Source organism: Solanum dulcamara, chromosome 3 (genome assembly GCF_947179165.1).
Source record: "Solanum dulcamara chromosome 3, daSolDulc1.2, whole genome shotgun sequence".
Taxonomy (NCBI): Eukaryota; Viridiplantae; Streptophyta; class Magnoliopsida; order Solanales; family Solanaceae; genus Solanum; species Solanum dulcamara.
In genome coordinates, this window is record NC_077239.1 from 38,698,978 (window position 1) to 38,705,564 (window position 6,587).

Genomic DNA, 6,587 nt, shown 5'->3' on the forward strand with positions numbered 1-6,587 from the left:
TGCTTAACTGAGAGATTAAATCATAAATGAAACGTAATTCATGCACTTGCAATAGTAGTTTATGAGAGGTAGGGATCAAATACGTAAAAGAAATAATGTAGGGAAGAATCAGGGCGGTGGTACACTGCTGGTGTGCTGCTCCAGGACTCAAACTTTAGATACCATGGCATGGCACATTGCTGGCACAATGCCCTTGCCCCTAAACTACTAGAGGTTGTTCCTAACGCAATAGTGGCGCGCCGCCCCAATGTTTTCCCAACAAATTTCTAGATTTTTTAGTGTTTTTCAAGATTATTCACCCCCCATAATGAGACCCCATGCCCTAAATAGCAATATAGTGATTATATATTAAGAATCTACCAATCCCGTGCAATTACTTATCAATTCATGATAAAATAGATTTCAATTCAAAAGATACATCATAGTTCATGCAATTGAAACTTGAAATTGAGAAGATCCAAGGATGTAATTAAAACTCATGGAAAGTTTGAGGAATTCTTAGAAATCCATGGGTGAAAGGAACCCATGGATGAAACTCACATACCTTGAATAAGAATTTTGAAGAATCTTGAAGAAAACTTAAAGATTAATGGAGAATTTGAGAGAATCCTTGGTTGTTCTTCAATAGAGGTCTTGCAAGCCCTTTTGTAAAGAGAGAATTTTATGATGGGTGAGTTGTGAATGAATGAGGAGAATTTATAGCTTTAGGGATTAAACAGGTTAGAAATCTAGACCCAAAACTATCTAGGTTCATTCTTTACTATAAAAAATAAGGAAAAGTCTATAATGTCCTTAAATAAAAACACCCTTGACCCATCAATGAATCCACCAAGGCTAATTAATCACTTTATTATATTATACTGTAACTTTCACATACCTGGGTATGACATCCACAGAGGCCACCATGGTTCGTGGTGTCCACTATAGGTCATGGTCTCTATCGTGGTCCTCATCCAAGTTCCAATTTGCACTAGGATGGACCAGAATGCTCCTTCATGGTTTGTGCCTTCTTCAAGGCCTTTGAAGAGATCTATAAGGGCCACCTGGTGCCCAAAAACTGCACATTCCATAAGAACTCCTTTAAACTCCATTTTTTAACTCTTCCAACTTCCAAGGTCTTACAATGTCTTCCCCTTGGGAATATTCATCCTCAAATGAGACTCAAACTAGCATGAATAGAATAGGAAAGAGACATAGAAGTTCAACATGAATGCACAATTTATCGAAAATGTATGAAACATGGAATATTTAATCCCAAGCTAAAATATGAGTTTAAAACTCATTTCATGAACATGAATGCATATGAAAACATGAGAGTGACTAAAACACATGGTTTTGATTGAGCGAATCATGAAGGAACTCAATACCTCAACTAGGAGCGAAAGGAAAAAAAATGAGGATATAGTGATATTATATCAGCTTTAGTTTCAGCTTACCATGTAGCAACTTCAACCTCTTGGTTCCTCTATAAAACCTTAACTGATACTATTTCCTTTTTCCTCAACTTCCTAACTTGTCGGTCTAAGATCTCAACCAAAACCTCCTCATAAGAAAGTCTCTTCTTCACACCTAGGATCACTAACAAAATTCCTCTACAAAGATGTTATACCCCGTACCTTTATGCTTCAGAACGTCTTCTTAAGCTTCTTGAAAGATGTCCCTGACCCAAATTATCTATAACATGATTAAATAACTCTAAGGAAGGGAGGACGTAATGCCCCTTGAGAGTGAAGGTTGGAAATAGGTCTATAAGGATTTGAAATGAATTGGAGGCCGAGAAATGAGTCGTAGAACTCGACTTACTTACGTAAGATACCAACTTGGACAACTTACATAACTAAGCCACTGGAGTACATGTTGAGCTTATGTAGCAACGATTACATGGGCTCCTAAAGTAAGACGAGATTACGAACCCATGGGAGAGGCAGAAGGAGGCGTAGCACCTACTCGGAAGCAAGAAGGTGATGCACCTACTTTGACTAGGTAGGTGATGCACCTACTTGGACCAATTAGGTGACCCACCTACTTGAGGTGGGTCCCACACCGCCATATGGTAGCCTTGGAGGCTAGGTATGGATTCGTGGCCCAATAAGGGCTTGACACGTGTCACCTTTAGGGTATGACACGTGGCACTTCCTAAGGAACCATATATATGTATGCTAATGACTCTTAAGTCATTATTTATCCAAAATCAGCCCAAAACATAGAGAGCAAAACGTGGAGAAGAGGAAGGGAAAGAGGCAGCCATGGTTTAGAAGAATTAAAGGTGAGTTCTTCACTTCTCCTCCGTCAATTAGTTATCTACGGTATTCCTCAACTACGTGGAGTTGTATATGTGTATATTATGATGCCTACGGAACCATATTTTCAGTTCTACACATGGAAAACTAAGAGAAGCTTAAAGAGAAAACGCTAGGGAACAGACCCATTTTTGAATTAAACTGCTGTTAGTAAAACGAGTATAACTCCTGGTGTAAGGCTTCGTTTTAAGTGATTCAAGATGTTTTGGAAAGATATTTCATAGGGATATAACTTTAATTTAGACTCTACAACCCAATTTTTCTTTTCTCTGCTCGAAAAATGGTGGTGAAGCATGGGGGAGCGGCTGCCCACATTATGTTTTGGAAATCCTACACGGACACCTGTGAGTATTTTGGTCATATATTTTCGTAAAAACTTGTTGTAGGGGTAATTCAAAATTTTTTTCGACCTTTATACACATGTATATAACTTTTATTGAGGCCACAAATCCTGTTTCCCTCAATTACCCTTCCAAAACTAAGCGACAATATAAGACAGTGGGCTGTCCAGATTTCACGTTTTGGATAGTTTTGGTGAGTTTGACAACTTTAACGTAAGGTAAGGCATTTCCTTTTAAATTGGAGTTTATGGTGTTGTTATAGAGGGTATTATCCATTGAGTGAGTGGCTGGAAATGTGAAAATATGATAAATATGTTTGACGCCCGAAATAAACTAAATTAGAGTCGCTAAAAGTGAATTGTGGTCGAAATAAAGTGTCGTTCTTCTAAGTTGTTGCTGCAGGGGTGTAATGTATTGTTGCAGGGCCTAAATGCGTTCTAAAAGGGGTGTGTATTCTCTGGTTGCAGCCACACGACCCCTCATTGCGTATAATCAAAGGCGTTACAAAATAAAGGCTAGACGCCGTATTGTCCTTTCGTATTTTTTAATAAGTCATTTGGAGTTTATGTTGTATATTGTTGGTGTGAATTCCTGCATGTTGTTGTGGTTTGTTGGCTGTAGGTAGTAGGGACCTAATTGGAAATTTGGATAGGTCACATTATAGGGGAGATGCTGCCCAATTTTCGTCGACGCCTTAGCGAATAACAGAACTAGTCGGGGAAACGACTAAGGAAATAGATTCCATTAATACTAAGATGTAACCTAGGGTGATGGAAAGTAAAAGGGGTTGATATTCATACTACTTTCATGTTAAATAGGTTCAAAGGACGGCGAGGCAAGCAGGATAAGGAATAATTCAGACAAGGTATGTAAAGCTATTCCTTCTTTTGGCATGTTTTGGTATAAATATGTAGAGCCTATCTGTTCTTTGTTTTGGGCGTGTGTTATATCTAAGTGACAAGTGATATTTGTATGAAGCTTGGGGTAACTCTATTCATGAGCTCTGAACATGATTCATGATTCATAATTCGTGTTCACAATTGAATGTTAAGACTCTTAAAGTAGTTAAGCTTCCATTCCTCAAGTATTCTATATACTGAGAAGTAGTGTATGTAAAGTTATTCCTCCTCTCCTTTGGCACGACTTAGATGTAAGTATTATGTATATGAAGTTTGAAGTTATTCCACTCTTAAAACTCTGAGGGTGAGTTAAGACTCTTGTCACTTCCTACTTATTAGAACTCCTGTAACAAGTTGAGTCATTACTTTTCAAGTCTTCCATGTGATAGGAAGTGGTGCATGTAAAGCTTGGCTTTTCCTGCTTCAAGAAAGACTAGACTAAAGGTTCTATAGGACACGGATTTGGATATAGCCCCATTTATAGATTCTGGATGTAACTCATGACTTGTACCCACTTTTGAATGATAAGGACCTTGAAGTAGTTGATCTACGATCCTTAAGCCACCTATAGGTTGAATAGTGTTGGGATGTGTAAGCTCGTATATCTAGGGGCTCTTAAACATGCTTTAGGATGATATATGTGGGATGTTTGATATTATACAGAGTTTTACGTACACATATATGCATTATGATATATATGGATCGGGCCGAATGTACCTCGGCACATTTTTCTATGTAAGGATCGGGTCGTACGTTCCACGATAGATTATGCATTATACGGATCGGGCCGTCATACCTTGGCAATATTATGCATTATACGGATTGGGCCATCGTACCTCGGCATTATTATGCATTATATGGATCAGGCCATCATACCTCGGCATTGTTATATGATATACGGATTGGGCTATCGTTCCTCGACAATATTATATGATACATGGATCGGGCCATCGTTCCTCGGCATGTACTTTCTATATATACAGGGATCGGGCTGTACATCCCACAGCATTAATGGAATATATATACCTAGCATGATAGATGATGTGTTTGTAACACTGAGTCACCGTGTGGGCTAGATACGGTATGTGATAATGGTATGCATGACTTTATTTTGTGAGGTGCAGGCACAATACCCTATTAAATGTTATACTTGGTTTCCTGCATCCCTAGTTCAGTTGTTATCTCATTTATGTTGTGCTTATATACTCAGTACATATATCGTACTAACCCCTCTTTCTTCGGGGGGCTGCATTTCATGCCCGCAAGTACAAATGTTTATTTCGGAAATCCGCCAGCTTAGGATTTCTGCTCAGCTATGTTGGAAGTGCTTCACTGTTTCAGAGCCTAGCTTTTGAGTACTGCTCCTACGATGTATATATTTGTTTATGCAGGGGTACAGCGGGGGCCCTGTCCCGCCATATGTTGTCATTTCTATTCTTAGAGGTCTGTAGATATATGTGTATGGGTTTTTTTGGAGTTTATTTTGGTTATGCCTATGCGATATGTTGTAAAAGCTATTGTGTTGTGGCAGCCTTCTCGGCTGGCTTTCCCCTTTCATGACATGATGCAAATGAAAGAGGCCACACGTATATGAATATTTTATCACCCATTGGGTTCATGTGTTTGGTTCCTATATCTAGGAGGCTATATGAACATGAAAAAGTTTTAACCCATTGAGGTTTTTGTGAGCAGTATCACGTTATACATAGTCCAACTTGATTGTAGCCGACAGTTACGTAAACGGGGGTCCAGGTCGGACCCCAGTCATGGCCCACGGGATTGGGTCGTGATAGAAGTGGTATTAGAGCAGTTTGTCCTTGGAGTGTCTACAGACCGTGTCTACTAAAGTCTTGTTTATCGGTGTGCTGTGTACCACATCTATAAACAGGAGGCTATAGGACATTTAGGATGTTACCTTTCTTTCATATCTAAGATCGTACGATAGAACCGAGTCATAGGAAATGAAATTCCTCATACTAACTTGTGATTTTAGCAGAAGGACAACATCGAAAGTAGAAAGTGACTAACAATATTAGAAGTCACAAAGCACACAGGTAAGCAAAGGCACGAATGATAGGTCCCAGGTAAGGTATTGAATTACGGTTGACATGTAAAGTTGAAAATTGAAAGGAAAAGTAGACGGAAAGTCTAAACAGGTGCAGTTCGAGTTGGACATACAAGGTAAGTCCATCAGTTTATACTATTGTGGATATTGGGCGCCCTGTGAGGCTGCGATATGATGTGATATAATATGTATATATGTATCTTTATACGTATTGCCCCTGTGAGGCATTGTTGGCATTTTCTGTGTGCAGGTGTTGAGATAGTAAGAAATACAGAGGAAACTCTGCCTAAATTTTCCTTGAAATAAAAGGAAAATAATTTAGAAAAGACTGGTAGTTCTGGACAGAACAATATATTAAGGATAAGACTAACTAAAAATGGTAAGTAACCCACAGTAAGAATCATGAAAAAGGTTTAGAAGTGTTATACTTTGGGGTAGAATGCGAACAGGATATGATGTGAGTATAATGAGGATAGTTATGAAAATGAGTAAAGCCTTGTGAGGAAGTGGCTAAAGATACGATGTGGTCTGTCTAATAAGAATATAAGGGTAACTTGGGCGGTGCATCTTGGCCAACTGGATCGGCTGCTAGGTCATCGTTTTCTTCGATAGATATGCACCCCACGGGGGAGGGTGCGATCATACTAGCACTAATGTACCGGATCCCATCAAAACTCTGAAGTTAAGCGTGCTTGGGCAAAAATAATATTGGGATGGGTGACCCCCCTAGGAAGCCCTGTGTGGTTGTGATATGAGATGATATGCATGTATATATACACGTTGGCCGTGCATGGCATTGTTGATATAAAAAAGTATTATGGATACATAACTCCACTGTGAAAGATGATAAGACCCTTGAGATAGGGGATGTAGCTTTGCAAAACAACTAGCGCATTGTGAATTCATTAAAGGGACAAGTGATACCCACTGGGATAAGGCTAGGACTATGACAAATCTTGGGACACCGAGCGTCGGAAGGTAA

At 39.2% G+C, this 6,587-nt stretch overlaps 1 pseudogene; it reads left to right on the forward strand.

The window, feature by feature from the left end:
* The first annotated feature begins 6,236 nt into the window (after nt 1-6,236).
* On the forward strand, nt 6,237-6,358 carry LOC129883821 (5S ribosomal RNA; annotated as a pseudogene).
* The last annotated feature ends 229 nt before the right edge of the window (nt 6,359-6,587 follow it).